Below are 18,608 nucleotides of genomic sequence, written 5' to 3' on the forward strand. Positions count from 1 at the left end.
AGTTGGTAGCAGATGTTTTCCTGGAAAGATCGTACACTGGAGTTGTTTCACTGTGGGTTCCATGTTAGTTTTCTCCACGATTGGGCATAGGGTCATTGTGTTCAAATAGATCATTTGTCTCTCAGATACAGAACAATAATGGTAGATGCAAGCTCACCTGTTTGGCATTTACCATGTGCACATAAATAGAAATGTTTCTTAAGTCTCTGCCAAGAAGTCAAATTAAAATATATATATGGGCCTTTAATGCACTCTAAGTCCTTATTTGCTGAGCTCTGCAAAGCTAAAACATAGGTTTAGGTAAAAGAAAACTAAGCATTCTCAGCTTTTCTATGGCCATCACTGTAATGCAATCTTGAGGATTGTTATAATAATTGCCTGTATTCATAGTTCTTAGTGCTTTTTTTCAATATCCTAGGCCTTCATTTATGTGGCAATTTAATTTTGTAGACACTGATGGCATGTTTTTCTTATGTGAGTTTATAAACTCATTTGATATGTATGTATTTGCAAATCTTCATGGTAGGTAAAATCTAAAAATACTTCATCTTATAATGGTTACGCTTATTCAAAATTTATGAAGTAATACTACTTATTAGGCACTCTACTAAACATGAGGTTTCCTTGGAAGAGACATACAAGAAAACAAGTAATCAGATCCTTCGGTAACAAGTATTCTATTTCTAGAGTTCCCACAGAGTTCAGGAAGCAAAAAGGAGGCCAGGCAGAGGACACAGGCTACATGGGGCATGGTTTATAGTCAGGTGGTAAAATCAAGACAAGCAATACTCCACTATCAAAGAACTAAAGAACACAAACTAGCTGCATTTTTCTTTTTTTCTTCTTTTCTTTTCTTTTCTTTTTTTTTTTTTTTTAGTAATCTGAACAGTAGGGTCTGAGAAACTATTATCCCATAAAATGGAATTCAAGTCCTGCTTATGGACATTATATCACTTTCACCCCCACTCCTAACCAGAATCATTTAAAAAAAATTTTTAATGTATATTTTTAAGAGAGTGTGTGAGCAGGGGAGGGGCAGAGAGAAGGAGACACAGAATCCAAAGCAGGCTCCAGGCTCTGAGCTGTCAGCACAGAGCCCGACGGGGGGCTTGAACCCACAAACTGTGAGATCATGACCTGAGCCAAAGTCAGATGCTTAACCAACTGAGCCACCTAGGTGCCCCCTAACCAGAACCATTTTTGAATTATAAGTTTAAATAAAACTGAAGTCCTCCCTAAATCAAATACCTACTACCAAGGCCAAATAACTGCAGACCTACTGAAATTATCCACTGAATAAGATTCTCCACTTCCAAATATCTCTGTTAATATTAATATCTACTTTGTTTCCAGCTAGATGGAATGCACCATAAAAAAAAAAGTCTTGTACTTATCTCCAAGTAATGATTTTTAACAATGATTTATTTTTATCACTTTGATACATTTCTAAATTGTCATGACTTTTAAGTTTGATTTTGGGATGGTCACAGAATTTGAAAATATACCTGGTCAAACTTTCCAAGATACAGAATGTGAGCCTTCTTTTATTACCTCTCATTCAGTGACCTCACTTTGCTTCATGGGCTTCTGTTTTTATGTCCTTATCTAAAATGTGTTTCTGAGGATTTTTCTTCAGTCTTCTTCTTCTTTTATTTGTTTTTCCGCCTCACTTGTAAATTTTATTGTTCCTGGAGACAGGAAGGCAGGTAGCCCTCACCCTGTACAGAGAGTGTCCCATGTTCTCACTTCTTCCTGATGCAGTTGATGGGGAGCTTTGTGTGCCAGGAGAAGGGGAAGGCCAGACACTGACAGACACCACACAGGCCAAGAGCAGGGGGAAGGAGTCCAGGCAGCTGGGGGCCAGGACCTGGTGAATCAGCAAGTTCAGCAGGTTGTAGTCTGCGAAGGACATCTGGTTGCCCGAGATGAAGTCTTGGCTGGCCCCCTGGTTCTGGGACAGTGGGATCTCAAAAAGCTTCATGTGCTCTGCTCATGCCTTTATATACTTCTCCTTGCCTGCCTTGTAGTTGTGTAGATAAAGACAAGGTATTTGCAGCAAAGATCCTCCACAATGTCTTTCAGCACATACACCAGAGTCATCTCCCACTGGTCTTTCTCATAGAGCCCAAGGGAGCAGCTTTCAGATGGTATTGGATTGGTTCAGGATAAGATCTCCATCCTGAAACTCAGGAAGCTGCCCATACAAACTGGAGGCCTTGAGTGAGTCCTGCAGCCAGGCTTCCTTGGTCACCACTTCTATCTTCCAGCTCTGGCCCTGGCCAGCCAGCAGCATGGGCATGGCCTTGTAGCACCCATGAATAGGGAAGGAGACAATGGTGTAGGGCAGTGGTTGTAATACAGGCTGCAGGGGGGGTGGCAGAACTCTTCTGTTCTCTTTCTATTTTTTTTAACTATCTATCTATCTATCTATCTATCTATCTATCTATCTATCTATTTTTGAGATAGAGAGATAGAGAATTCCAAGCAGGCTCCACACTGTCAGCACAGAGCCCAATATAGGGGGTGGGGGTGGGGTTTGAACTCACCAACCATGAGACCATGACCTGAGCCGAAATCAAGACTCATTCATGTAACCAACTGAGCCACCCAGGCACCCCTTTTCCCTCTTCTTTTATCTCTACACCTCTAGATATCTTACCTATTCTGATGCTTTCTAAACTGGCACATGTATGGATATGTGGGGATAACAAATTTAAGGAATCTATTCAGAGAAAAAATATGCATATTCATGTCATATTCATAATATAGGTTCCCTTTAAAACACAGTTCAAAGTGGTTTTAATGCAAATAGTGTATTGGGCACATGTTCCCAGGGAGTGGAAGCGAGGAAACAGGGTGCCAGAGACAGAATGCTTGTGTCCCTCCAAAATCCATATGTTGAAATCTAATCCTCAATGTAATGGTATTTGGAGGTGGGGACTTTGGGAAGTGATTACATCATGAGGGTGGAGCCATCATGAATGGGATTAGTCCTTATAGGAGAAGGGCCCCAGAATGCTTCCTGACCTTCTACACCATGTGATTACATAACAAGAAGATGGCTGTCTTTGAACCAGGAGGCAGGCCCTCAGCAGACACCCAATCTGGCGGTGCTTTGTTCTTGGATATCTCACCCTCCAGAACTATGAAAAGTAAAGATGAAAAGTTTATTATTCATAAGCCACATAGTCTATTGTATTTTGTTATAGCAGACTGAATAGAGTAAGACATAGGGAAAGCATAACAGGAAAGATGAGAACTATATAAAGATGTGTTTTCAAATTGTTTCTGTGGAGACTGAGTGCTCAGTCCCACCTGGACTGAGGAAATTTAGAAGCATCTCAAAATTCAAGGAATGTAAAGAAGAAGCAATTATGCATCAGACTCTATCCTCCATTGAGAGTTTCTCCATGAGTGATAAACTTCCTGAACTTTTGGTTAGCATAAATGAATTCTCAGGTAGCTCCCACAGATGTCCCAAGGCATGTGCCAGAAAAGCACCCAAGCAGTATGCAAGAAGCAATGCATGCTTAATATTAGGCACAGTCTGTGCAGTATTGTTTGCTAAATCAATTACTAGCATGAGACATGAGGCAGGGAAGAAATGAGGCAGTGCACAAGGTATTTAATCTAATGTACCACTTGTATAGGCTGGTAACCTCCATTAATTCCAATCCATAACCAATCCAAATTGTCAGATGGCTGTAAGCTTTACAGAAGAGGATTAATTTGGCAACTTTAGTCCTATCATCTGCAAACCATTCCAAATCATAATTGGTATTCATCATCTCCTTCTTAGAATTCCCTCACTTCAGCTAATGTGGGTTTCTTGACTAAGAGGTGACCCAAATCTTCAAGGAGTTTGAGCACTTAGTTGACTTATCCATAGTGGACTCTGATTGCTTCAATTTTCCACTCAGATTTATTTCTGAGGACTGAAGCAACAAGAGACACCCCATGAATCTTCTGGGTCCCAGACATACCTCCTCCTTCCCCATTGTATAGCACCAAATCTATCTCTTTGTCAAGTTTAGGGTCAATTTCCCCTGCCAAAATCATAACGCATTGGCATGAGCAGCCCAACTCAATGAGGTAGTAATCTTAGCTTCAGGTTCAGTGGGATTTTTATTGTGTCCGCTGGAAGAAACATTCCCACATTAGAAATCAAGACTTCTCATCTAACAGAGTCTGAATTGTGGATACCAGAAACAAAGATTTCTAAAATAGACTGACAGGAGTAATAGGAAAAGGAACAGGAAAAGTACCAATGGTACTTTTATTACTTGATAACAAGACTGGAAGTCTAGATGTTAGGGACACAACATTATATATTGGCCATTAGTTTAATGGATATTACACATCTTAAAAGATAGCATACCAAAACTGCATGGTGTCTTAGCTCTGAGCTGTCATTTTACTGAGGAGTTAAGAGGTCCTTCTATTATCACATTAACACTTTATGGTGATACAGTGTGGAGTAAAACAAGTAGAGTCAGTGGTAATGGAAATGCATGCATTACCTCACCTTGTTTGCCATAAAATTGGCTTGTTAGTGCAAGGAAATTTTGATGATCCTATTCTAATGAATTAGGAGTTTTTTAAGACCCTGGATGATAAGGTTGGTGAAGTACTGAATGTAGGAAAGCAAATCCATACCCAGAATTATGTTAATTCTGCTAAGTTTAAATTATTGTCTCCTCTTGAAGGATCTAATTTGAAAGGGTCCAATAACTTCACCATGTATCATTTCAATATGCCTTCAAATTGCTCAACTTGAGTGTGTACCATATTGAGGGCCCACAATGGTTGCTACAATTGATAGGTTGTACATTCAGCAGTGGCAATAGTTACTCAGCCTTAGTGAGAAGGAACCCACACTGTTGGGCCCATGCATAGTTCCATCTCAGCCACCACAGACAACTTGTTCATGGGTGCATTGTACAAACACTGTACTGGCTGAGAAATGAGTTGACGCTCATCAGTAGGATGGGTCATCTTGTCCACCTAGTAGTTGACATATTCTTCTGGGACAGAGGTCTTTTGTCTCTGTCAAACATAGATACACAATAATCTAAATCTATCTGAAAGTAATACTCCAGACTTCCTTTTTTTCTATGTTCCGATCTTTGTCCTTCTAGGTTCCTATTCAACTAGTTCAATCATGTGTCACTTTGATACAGAATGAATGACCAAGCATACTACTCCCAACTCTGCTCACCGGGAGGGTTCCCTCTTACCACTGTCCTGTAGGACCACGCTCGGATTGTGCTGAAGTACAGCAGATGTACATTTTCAGAATCCACTAAAGCTGACTTATCAGAGAATTAGACCTGAATTTTCCCTCTCTGTCAGTTGGTCCGAGGGAACCCCCTAGGAAGCCATAGATGTGAGCTGAGGGATAAACAACAGTTCAACAGAAATAATTGATATGGAATTCTGTGCCATAAGTATAACTTATGCACCCTAGACTGACTTAGGTTCTATCCTGGATCATTTGGTGAATCAAAATAGTATACTGGTATCGTATAACAGGTATAGGGGAAATAGCAGTTTTAAGAAAAAATAGGATTAAATGACTATTGTTAAACATCATAACTGATACTCTAGAAAAATACAACAAATGGCTATTGCTAATGAACAGTCAACTAAAAAGATAAAGAAAGGGACCCCCTGAGAGTTCACACAGATGTATTCTTCCTCTGAGAAGGGAAAAAGAGAAAGCTGAGGACTAATCCAAAACTTATTATGTGAATAGCCCAGCTCCAAAAGAAGGTAAAACTCTCAAACAAGGAAGCTTGTTTTTTTTTTTAATTTTTAAAAAGTTTTTATTTATTTTTGAGGCAGAGAGAGACAGAGCATGAGCAGGGGAGGGGCAGAGCGAGGGAGACACAGAATCTGAAGCAGGCTCCAGATCTGAGCTGTCAGCACAGAGCCAGACACGGGGCTTGAACTCACCAAATGAGAGATCATGAGCTGAGCTAAAGTTGGACACCTAATTGACTGAGCCACCCAGGTGCCCCTCAAGGAAACTTGTTTTATCAAAAAGGGAGCCATGTTTGGGGAAGAAATTTCAGGGACACATAGAGTGACACATCCCCAAATACTGAACTCATAGCTGCCAAAGTGTTCAATAGCAACATAAGGCTAATGACTATTGACTTGGGTAGCAGGGCTCAAGACTGTTCTTCTTTAACAGTTTGGGGCAGAGGGAACTTTCATAGTCAATAATCAGTGGTGTCTACGCAGGAAGAAGCTCAGGGCTACAGACAAAAAGGCCTGGTCTAGTCCTGGCTCTCTCACTTATTTGCTCTGAAATCTCTAATTTTCAAATTATCTGTTAACTAGAGAGTGTAATACCCTCATAGAGTCTGACACATAGATATGCTAAGATGTGATGACTGACAAAAATTAATTAAATAGGAGAAGGATTTGTGATATACTATACACTGAAGGTACTTGATAGGAAGAAATATTGTAAAAGACCTATTTTCTCATAACAAAATATACAAACCTTAACATATATATTAACATATGTTCATAGCAAAACAGAATATAGAACCCTTGATTTTCCATGGTAAATTTATATATTTATACTATTAAATAATGTATAGTTTATTATGCATGGTTTAAACTTAATAAAAGTAGAATTATACTTTTATGTATCATTTACCACTGGATTTTTCTCTTAGTATGATATGGCCTAAATTGGTGTTGATACATATAGCACTATTTGATTCATTTTCACTACTATTTAGTATTCTGTTACATGAACGCAAATTTTAAAATCCCGTCTGTTGGAGTATTCAGATGAAAGAATAATTTTCAGACAACATCCTGCCTCCAGCTTCCCAGATGCAGAGCCGAAGCTTCTCTGCATGTGTCAAGATGCACTCTATGTGCACACCTGTACGTCTCAGGTCACAAAGTTCTCTTAATTACAGGTTGATGCTCCAGGTAAACATTTTCCTTACAACAAACATTTAATTCCACTTCACTCCAAAGGAAACAGGGTATTTCAAGGAGAAGATGCACTCAGGGTGGCTAGGACCCTGACTGTATTAAATGATAGCTATTACAGATTTCAGTGTAGTTTTCTATTACTCTTGGCTTATCAACCCTTCAGGAACTTGTATCTTTTTGTTTCTTTAATCACATTTCTTGACACTTAAATTTTATGACCCAAATAGTATGTTCTAGCCATACTAAAACTTTTTAGCACCATCATTTTCCTATTTCCTCTGGTTTACTCCTCCTAGCTAGAACACCCTTCCTGACACCCACTACATATTAGCTGGCTAGAATCTATTTATCATTTGGGTCCCAGCTCAAACATCAATTCATATTTCCTATATCAAAGCACTGTCCAAACTTTATTATTATTACATATTTAACTTTATATCTACTTTTGCAAACTGATGACAGCTTGGGGACAGAGATTGTACTGTACCAGTTCTGTTATGACTAGGGTGCCTCTCATAGTATCCAACACATAGTACGTCCATGATACTTTTAATGCACAAATTATTTAACTACTATATTTAACTGAATCCAAGGCAAACATATTTTAATATTCTAACAAGTCTAAAGTCAGAGTGCTACTTAGCATTTAGTGTTTATAGCGTAATTGGAAGATTTGTTTTGTTTTAATTTCATCTAAAGTAACAGAGTCTTACAGTTGAGGATATATTTGATTTTACAAAAAGATGGTAATTAATGACGAAAATTCATGGAGTTGGAAATTATCTTCTCAATGTAGCGTTTGACGTTTAATAAATGATAAGTGTACTAGAGATGTGCAATGAGTTAGTTATTAGCCATCAATTAGTGTTGACCAGATCTTTTCTGTCTCATTTGTATTCTCAAGAGAAGTCGCTTAACTGTTTCCTTCATGCTGCATTAGCTTGTTCTTATTCCACAAATTGCTACAATGCAAAATTTGATCTGCAGGATCTCAAAATACCTTGTTGATAGGCATTATATATTAATATCACCTGGTTGTCCACAATGAAAATCTTTACAGCTTGAGAAAGAAACCTGTTAGCTCTAGCCAGGCAAGAAGTACATTCTTTACAGAGCTTAACCCTTAAAATGTAAAGTGTGCTTCCATATATAATCAAAAATAGAAACACTAGTATGTAGTAAAATAATTGTTACAAAGTAAACAATTTTGGGTTTATCCATTTTTAAAATCAATTATCAAATTCTTTTTTTTTAATTTTTTTAACGTTTATTTATTATTGAGAGACAGAGAGAGACAGAGCATGAGGAGGGGAGGGGCAGAGAGAGGAGGAGACACAGAATCCGAAGCAGGCTCCAGGCTCTGAGCTGTCAGCACAAAGCCCATTATGGGGCTTGAACTCACGAACCGTGAGATCATGACCTGAGTCGAAGTTGGACGCCTAACCAACTAAGCCACCCGGGTGCCCCTTATCAAATTCTTAAAAAACAAAACAAAACAAAACAAAACAAAACAAAACAAAAACTGTGTTCCTATCATGCTGGCTGTTTTCCTAGTGAGTAATCTAGCATTGGCCAAAAACTTCAGGCCACAAACACCTGTCCTTTCTGAGTGAAAGGACAAAAGATGTTCCACCATGTATTTAAATCTAAACTCCTTCTTTTTCATCAGCAAGTAGAACTCCATTATATATATATATATATATAATGTGGTGTATATATAAACCACATGTTCTTTATTCATTCATTGATAGAACTCAAGGGCATTAGGCTAAGAAAAATAAGTCAGAGAAAGAAAGATATCATATGATTTCACTCATATGCGGAATTTAAGAAACACAGCAGATGAACATAGGGGAAGGGAAGGAAAAATAAGATACAAACACAGAGGGAGGCAAAACACAGGAGACTCTTAAATACAGAGAACAAACTGAGGGTTGCTGGAGGGAGGTGGGGGATGGGTTAAGTGGGTGATGGGCATTAAGGAGGACACTTTCTAAGATGAGCACTGGGTGTCATATGTGAGAGATGAATCACTGGGATCTACTCCTGAAGCCAAGACGACACTGTATTTAACCAACTTGAATTAAACAAAAATAATGTAAACTCCTTTATTTGCAATTATGAGTAAAAAAAAAAAATTAGAAACCACCTGCCAATTACACAGAATGCCTGTCTTTTCATCTCAAGGGGAGGTGTTATGGACAACTTTTTAGGTACAAAACCACTTGCCCATACTGACTTTGTAGATGTTCCAGGACACAGGGCCCTTAGTAATGCCTTGTTCTAAAATCTAGACTTCCAGGGCTCAGTGGGCAGGAAGTCTGGTTTTCTTATTCTGAGCTACTGCTGCCAAGCTAGCGCTCCCTTCTTTGGCCTTGGCCTCCAGACTTTTCTGAACAGTCAGACACCAGGTGTTGAGTCCTAATTCTGGCTTTAAGAACAAAGTTCGGACTCATAAACATTAGCTCCTGCTCTCTTCTTTACTCTGCCCTTGTGATCAGGTGACCTCACTGAGGAGCCTGTTTTGGGATTTTCAGGATGATCGTGAGTATGACAAATATATCTCGGCCTCCTGAGTCTAATTTAGACCTGATCTTTGTTGCTTTTATTTCAATGCCTGTATCAAATATTCATATGATTAGAGGTTTGACATTATGGACAGTTACATGACAAAATACAGTAAGATCCTCCTTCCTGACTCAGGGAGAATGTGGAAGTCATGGGGATTAACCTTGTTTTGAACACATGCTCTGGAAGACTAACATTCGAATGAATCTTGATGCCAAAATAAAATGCAGGTATCCAAGTAGTGGAAATTCCCATCCCCTCCCATCTCATTTAGACATAAAGTCAGTCCTACAAGTGTGTTCCCTCCACACCTGGATACTTCTATGGCTCACTTTCTCTTCATCTTCTGTTCTTTTCCTAAATATCACAGTCTCAGTGGGCCTTTTTTATTAAATTATATTAAATTTATACCTATTTCACTTTCCTGCCTTATTTTTTACCCCCAACACTCTTCACTATTTGATACCTATATGTTACTTACTTTTCACTTACTCTCTACTTCTCTTTCTAGAATATTAAGTTTGGGAAGGCAGAAGGTCCTGCTTCTATTATTCACTTTTCTCAGCATTTAAAACTGTATGGCACATAGCAGGTACTCAAAACAGAAGTTTTTGAGGGGGGGGATTTTTCTTAATGTTTCTTTATTTTTGAAAGAGAGAGAGTATGCACTCACGTGAGCAGGAGAGGGACAGACAGAGGGGGACAGAGGATCTGAAGCAGGTTCTGTGCTGACAGCAAAGAGCCTGACGTGGGGCTCAAACTCACAAGAGCCGTGAGATCATAACCTGAGCTATGTTTATATGCTTAACTGACTGAACCACTTAGGTGCCCTGGGGAAGAAACATTTTAAAAATATTTGAAGATTTAGAGTTACCATGGACACTCAGGTCCATAATTTTGATTGCCAAAAAAGAGACTGAAGTGGGAAAATATCCTATGTCTAATTCAACAAGCTCATTATTTATGACTAAAATTCATAACTTTATATATAGGAATTCAGTATAACATTGGATGCTTATTTTTAAAAAGTATCAAAAGCTGCAAATTTTAAAATACTGAGCTCACCTTTCACACTTTCCTAAGTTTATTATGCCATAATGATAATGATAAATTCATTCACTTGTTCACTCTTTTAATATAAGGTTGTAAAGTGCCTCCTCTCTGTCAAACATTTTCAACAATCTCATGGTACCACTGGTCACTTTGATTTATCATAGGTCACCTTATCAAACAAAACAACAACAAACAGTAGAGAGATACTTTCTCATTTTGGTTACACAACTTTGCTATGCAAATAAGACAAAATAAAGTTTGTTAACCACAGCAGTACCTATTTCATCTTCATTCATAATGTCAGATATGCACTTCCAAGTGTATCTAAAACATAGGAGTCTTCTAACTTTTTTTAAATAGGACTCCTACTAAAGAAAGAACATAGGTATGCTTCTCAGACTGGGGGACAGTGTGCTGCACTTCCCATCAATTTACACATATGTAAAAACCTGTGCCCACATGAATGGTTTTGGTTATGTTTCTTTTCTAATTTTAATTTTGTTATTCTCGATTATAAGTTTTACTAGGAAAAGATCTTCATATATTTTCAACTAATACAGTTAAAGTAAACTTTTTCAACCAGATCCAGTTATGAACATAATTTTCATGACACAAATGAATAAAGTTAGTGTATCTTAGGGAAAACTAAAGAAAGAGGAAGAAATGAAACATTTCTTTTTCATTTTTTACCCCAAGAAACCTCCTTTCTTCACACAATGCTTGGTTTCAGGGAGGCTCCAGTATGTTTTGAGGGAGGGTCTGCCAATTTCAGATGAGTAGAGGAGTTTAAATTTAATCAAGTTTGTTTAGCAAGGCTAAACAGTTTGTTTCCCTGACTGGACGTCAAGTAGTTCTGTGGCTCACTAAAAAAGGAAGACAGGTTTTTTCCTGCTTTCTCCTCTAGGGTTTTGATGGTTTCCTGTCTCACATTCAGGTCCTTTATCCATTTTGAGTTTGTTTTTGTGAATGGTATAAGAAAGTGGTCTAGTTTCATTCTTCTGCATGTTGCTGTCCAGTTCTCCCAGCACCATTTGTTAAAGAGACTGTCTTTTTTCTATTGGATGTTCTTTCCTGCTTTGTCAAAGATTAGTTGGTCATACTTTTGTGGGTCTAGTTCTGGGGTTTCTGTTCTATTCCATTGGTCTCTGTGTCTGTTTTTGTGCCAATACCATGTTGTCTTGATGATTACAGCTTTGTAGTAGGGGCTAAAATCTGGGATTATGATGCCTCCCACTTTGGTCTTCTTCTTCAATATTGCTTTGGCTATTCGGGGTCTTTTGTGGTTCCATACAAATTTTAGGATTGCTTGTTCTAGCTTCAAGAAGAATGCTGGTGCAATTTTGATTGGGATTGCATTGAATGTGCAGATAGCTTTGGGTAGTATTGATATTTTAACAATATTTATTCTTCCAATCCATGAGCACGGAATGTTTTTCCATTTCTTTATATCTTCTTCAATTTACTTCATAAGCTTTCTATAGTTTTCAGCATACAGATCTTTTACATCTTTTATTAGGTTTATTAAATTTTATGCTTCTTGGTGCAGTTGTGAATGGGATCAGTTTCTTTATTTGTCTTTCTGTTGCTTCATTGTTAGTGTATAAGAATGCAACTGATTTCTGTACATTGATTTTGTATCCTGCGACTTTGCTGAATTCATGTATCAGTTCTAGCAGACTTTTGGTGGAAAAAACCTCTCTAACCTCAGCCGCAGCAATTTCTTACTTGACACATCCCCAAGGGCAAGGGAATTAAAAGCAAAAATGAACTATTGGGACTTCATGAAGATAAAAAGCTTCTGCACAGCAAAGGAAACAATCAACAAAACTAAAAGGCAACCAACGGAATGGGAAAAGATATTTGCAAATGACATATCGGACAAAGGGCTAGTATCCAAAATCTATAAAGAGCTCACCAAACTCCACACCTGAAAAACAAATAACCCAGTGAAGAAATGGGCAGAAAACATGAATAGACACTTCTCTAAAGAAAACATCCAGATGGCCAACAGGCACATGAAAAGATGCTCAACGTCGCTCCTCATCAGGGAAATACAAATCAAAACCACACTCAGATATCACCTCACACCAGTCAGAGTGGCCAAAATGAACAAATCAGGAGACTATAGATGCTGGAGAGGATGTGGAGAAACAGGAACCCTCTTGCACTGTTGGTGGGAATGCAAAGTGGTGCAGCCACTCTGGAAAACAGTGTGGAGGTTCCTCAAAAAATTAAAAATAGACCTACCCTATGACCCAGCAATAGCACTGCTAGGAATTTACCCATGGGATACAGGAGTACTGATGCATAGGGGCATATGTACCCCAATGTTTATAGCAGCACTCTCAACAATAGCCAAATTATGGAAAAAGCCTAAATGTCCATCAGCTGACGAATGGATAAAGAAATTGTGGTTTATATACACAATGGAATACTACGTGGCAATGAGAAAGAGTGAAATATGGCCCTTTGTAGCAACGTGGATGGAACTGGAGAGTGTTAAGTGAAACAAGCCATACAGAGAAAGACAGATACTATATGTTTTCACTCTTATGTGGATCTTGAGAAACTTAACAGAAGTCTATGGGGGAGGGGAAGAAAAAAAAAGAGGTTAGAGAGGGAGAGAGCCAAAGCATAAGAGACTCTTAAAAACTGAGAACAAACTGAGGGTTGATGAGGGGGGGGGGGGTCGGTGGGTGATGGGTATTGAGGAGGGCACCTTTTGGGATGAGCACTGGGTGTTGTATGGAAACCAATTTGACAATAAATTTCACATTAAAGAAATAATAAATAAATAAATAAATAAATAAATAAATAAATAAATAAATAAGGAAGATACAGGGTGCCTGGGTGGCTCAGTTGGTTAGGTGTTCGACTTCCGCTCAGGTCATGGTCTTGCAGTTTGTGGGTTTGAGCCCCACATTGGGCTCTGTGCTGACAGCTCAGAGCCTGGAGCCTGCTTTGGATTCTGTGTCTCCCTCTCTGCCCCTACCCCTTCTCTCTCTCAAAAACAAATAAACATTAAAAAATAAAACAAAAAAGGAAGACACGAGTAGGGTAGGAGTAGATTTTATTATAAATACACAAGTGTCAGACAAGCGTATCTATATAGAAAACATATTTGTTTCATCAAAGTACAAAATTCCTTAAAATGTTAAGCAGGATACAATTTCATTGAGACTTTTATTCAGGAGTAATAGATATAAAAGTACTTAACCAAATCAGTTCAAGTTCGTTTTGCCATTTGCACATGGAATTCATTCATAGTAAGGTGATTGTGCAGTAATTACATAAAATGTAAAACCTTCCATTTAGATAGATAGATATATGGAATTTTAATTACTACCAGCTAGACTGAGATGCTTCTCCGGTTCAGGGAGTTAAGAAATCAGTGGGATGCTATTTATGTTCTTCAGAACATACGATGCAATCGTGTTTTTCTATTATCTATTGCTCTTGGAAGCAATTAGTTCCAGGAGCTATGCAGTTTGTGGAAAAAAATTAAAATGCTCCCACCTATTCCTAATTAAGATTAAGAGAATTCTTTGTCATGTTGAGTGTATTTAGGCATAAAATTACAATCATTTGACATTAAATTCTCATTACTATATTCCCCCAGAGTGATTTTTTCCACAGATATTTGTTGAAATGCTGACTGATAACAATCTCCTTTAAATGCCATTCCCTTGCCTACTTCTTCTTATTGCCTCTGCTTTCATTTCTCCCATTCCCAACACCCAACCTCTTCTCTTCCCTTGCCTACTTTTCCTGATTTCCTCTGCTTTCATTTCTCCCAACACCAACACCCAACCTCTCTCTTCTCTGTTATGAACTTTGAAATCCATGCAAGAAGAAAGTGAAAACACAAAGAAGCACAGAATTATTTCCCCACTGGCTTATGTAAGTTGAAAAACTATGACAAAAAAAAGTTGGTGAAATCACTCTCACACTAGACAGATTTCTGAGAGTCCCATTCAGGAGTCAGGAAGCCGCAAGGGCAGCAGGAACCAGCAGGTGCATCGCCATGTGGTAAGGGGTCTGGGCAGTTAACTAGGCAGCTGCCCTGTGAGGCGACCCCACAGCGGGAATGTGTGAAAGGACCCAGTGGGATGGACCTGCCCAGCCTCCAACCTGCAGTTCAGGTAGGCATTGAAGCCTATAAGTGCAGCAGAAGGCCTCCAGAGCAGCTGAGGCCAGCTGCCTGACAATGTCCTGAGAACTTGCTTCTTTCTGCCGGAGACAATTGCTCCTGAACTTTTCTGCCCTTTGCTCTCAGAAAAGCTGACATGCACAAGCCTGGACAACGGAGTCTAAAAGGAGGCATGCTAGCTTCATTGTCTCTTTTAAAAGTCCCTTCTGAAGGAAGTCAGTCCACAATATCATTGTAGTTCCCTCTAGAACTGTACTGCGAGGTCAGCACTGCAAACGAGTCCTGCCTCGGAGACGCGAGAAAAAGATAAGAATATTTGACTTCCAACCTCCTGGTGATTTTCATTAAAAGATAATTCTACCTCAATCTATTTTCAGCCTGGGTTTTTATAACACAATAATAAAAGGGGCAGTGTGAAAAAGACTTTATTTTATCTACCACATTTTTCCAACTGCTCGTTCTCAGTCTATAAATGCATTTAGCAAGTCTAAAGGCAATTGGAAAGCGTGTAGCATGTGGTAGGTTTGCAGGCAGGTGAAATATTGCTCAATCGAGATAGAAAATTCAAGATCCAACTCTCCCAGAGAGATTTTTTGTTCATTTCTGAGAAGACAGCAAAAGTCAACTTATTCTCCATCTGGGTCCCTTCATGTGAAGTGACAACATGATCAAGAGCAGCATTGTGTGAAAACACAATAAGCAGCAGAATGTCACCTACCATTTCAAAGCTATATTTCATTGTACCTGAGGATCTGAGATCCTGAATAGGTGATTCAGTAAGAAGAACCCACCCTTGATGGGGAAGTGTCTCTGAGCACACTGTTCAGTGATGCTTTGGGGGGTAGACTAGTTCTTGCAGGAGGTCTTTCTGCTGCAAGCAGTCAGGTCAGATAGGATATAATCATATGGGAATGGTGTGATTCTGTTGGGATAACCAATGGGCCACCCATCCTCTGGGATCACCTATAAAAACTCACAGGATTTAAAAAATAACTTATTTCTCAGGGCGCCTGGGTGGCTCAGTTGGTTAAGTTTCTGACATCTGCTCTGGTCATGATCTCATGGTTCGTGAGTTCATCCCTGCGCTGGGCTCTGTGCTGGCAGCTCAGAGCCTGGAGCCTGCTTAGGATTCTGTGTCTCCCTCTCTCTGCCCTACCCCTGCTCACAGTCTGTGTCTCTGTCTCTCTCTCTCAAAAATAAATAAACAGTAAAAAAAAATTTTTTTAATAAAAAATTATTTGTTTCTAAAATTTTAAAAGACATGGGTTGCCTGGGTGGCTCAGTTAATTGTCTGACTTCAGTTCAGGTCATGATCTCATGGTTCATGAGTTCAAGCCCTGTGTCAGGCTCTGTGCTGACAGCTCAGAACCTGGAGCATGCTTGAGATTCTGTGTCTCCCTCTCTCTCTCTGCTCCTCCCCAGCTCACGCTCTGTCTGTCTCTCAAAAATAAATAAACACTAAAAAAATTTTTTAAAGATGTTAACATGTAGGTAATGTGAACGAGGATTAAAATAATGTGCAGTGGGATATTAGATTCCAATTAAATAAATCTTTGTTGTTACGGTCATGGTATCAATATCTCTTCAGTATGGATAGCCTCAAAGGCAGTGATTAACATTTTGTTTCAGGCCTAAGGGGCCTACCTGCCATGTCATTTTGGTTTCACATAATGTTCCTCTATTTTCCATGAATTTTGAACTATTTTTTCGTTTCCACTTTCCTTGTTCCACGACTTCAATACTCAAAAAGCAAAAGACATTTTCTCAGTACTCATTTATATAGTAAGTTCTTAATAAGCTTTAAGTAACAAGTCTATTAGACGCTTATTATTTTTAAGAGGATAGATTTTCTCTAAATGGTGGTACTCAGTGCCAGAATCTTGTGGTCCAGGCCACAGGGAAGAGCATCAGAGTGTTTCTATTAAAGCTATGGCAGGAAGTGAGACCATGACAGGCTAAATCTTACACAACAGGGACAGAGCAAGTCAAATTGACAGCTGATATCAAATTTAAAAAATTTTAATTAGCATTTCTGCGGTGTTAGTGACTTCACAGACCAACACCACAGAAATAAAAATGATTATAAGAGAATATTATGAAAAACCACATGCCAACAAACTGGACAACATAGAAGAAATAGATAAGTTCTTACAAGCATATAAACTACCAAAACTGAAATAGCAAGAAATAGAAAAACTGAGAAGACCAATAACCAACAAAGAAATTGAATCAATAATTAGAAAAAAAAAAAACCTCCCAAAAAACAAAGTCCAGGGCTAGATGACTTCACAGGTGAATCCTACCAAACATTTAAAGAAGAGTTAACACTCATTCTTCTCAAATTATTACAAAAAAAAAAAAAAAATAGAAAAGGAAGGAAAACTTCCAAGTTCATTCTATGAGGCCAGCATTACCTTGATTCCCAAACTAGATAAAGATTGCACTGAAAGAGAACTACAGTAGTATCCCTGATGAACATGGATGCAAAAGTTCTCAATAAAATACTAGCAAACCAGATCCAAAAATACATTAAGAGAGTCATTCACCATGATCAAGTGGGATTTATTGCTGGAATGCAAGGGTGGTTGAATATTTGCAAATCAACCAATGTAATACATCACATTAATAAAAGAAAGGATAAGAACCATATGATAATTTTAATAGATGCAGAAAAAACATTTGACAAAGTACAACATCCATTCATGGTAAAAACCCTCAACAAAGTAGGTTTACAGGGAACATACCTCAGTATAAAAAAGGCCATATATAAAAAACCCACAGCTCCCTCAATGGGGAAACTGAGAGCTTTTCCTCTATAATCAGGAACAATACAGGGATGTCCACTCTCGCCACTGTTATTCAACATAGTACTAGAAGTCCTAGCAACAGCATTCAGACAACAAAAAGAAATAAAACGCATCCAATTTGGCAAGGAAGAAGTCAAACTTTTACCATTCAAAAATGACAAGATATTGTATGTAGAAAACCCTAAATTTTCCACCAAGAAAAATGCCAGAAAAGATACATGAATTCAGCAGAGTTGTACGATATAAAATCAACATAAAGAAATCTGTTGTATTTCTATGCACCAATAATGAAACTTCAGAAAGAGAAATAAAGGAATCAATTCTATCTACAATTGCACCCAAAACAATAAGATACCTATGAATAAACCTAACCAAAGAGGTGAAAGACCTATGTTCTGAACTATACAACACTGATGACAGAAACCAAAGATGACACAAAGAAATGAAAAGACATTCTATGCTCATAGATTAGAAGAACAAATATTGTTAAAATGTTTATACTACCCAAAGCAATATACAGATTTAATGACATCTCTATCAAAATACCACCAGCATTTTTCACAGAACTATAACAAACAATCCTAAAAGTTGTTTGAAACCACAAAAGACCCTGAATAGTGAAAGCAACCGTGAAAAAGAAAAACAAAGCTGGAGGAATCACAAGTCTGGATCTCAAGCTATATTACAAAGCTGTAGTGATCAAAAAAATATGATACTGGAACAAAAACTGACACATAGATCAAAGGAAAAGAATAGAAAACTCAGAAGTGAACCTATTACTATACGGTCAATTAATCTTCAACAAAGCTGGACAAAATATCCGCCCCCCAAAAAGACTCTTTTCAACAAATGGTGCTGGGAAAACTGGACAGCAACATGCAGAAGAATGAAACTGGACCACTTTCTTACACCATACACAAAAATAAATTCAAAATGGATGGAAGACCTAAATATGAGACAGGAAACCATAAAAATACTAGAGGAGAGCCGAAGCAGTAACTTCTTTGATACTGGCCATAGCAACTTCTTTATATATGTCTCCTAAGACAAAAATAAACTATTGGAACTTC

At 38.3% G+C, this 18,608-nt stretch overlaps 1 pseudogene; it reads right to left on the bottom strand.

Annotated features, from left to right (window-relative positions):
• Positions 1–1,666: 1,666 nt before the first annotated feature.
• On the bottom strand, positions 1,667–4,059 carry LOC109267418 (glutathione S-transferase P-like; annotated as a pseudogene).
• Positions 4,060–18,608: the final 14,549 nt, after the last annotated feature.

The sequence above is a fragment of the Panthera pardus genome, unplaced genomic scaffold (assembly GCF_024362965.1).
Source record: "Panthera pardus isolate Hobbes unplaced genomic scaffold, ASM2436296v1 HiC_scaffold_2, whole genome shotgun sequence".
Lineage (NCBI taxonomy): Eukaryota > Metazoa > Chordata > Mammalia > Carnivora > Felidae > Panthera > Panthera pardus.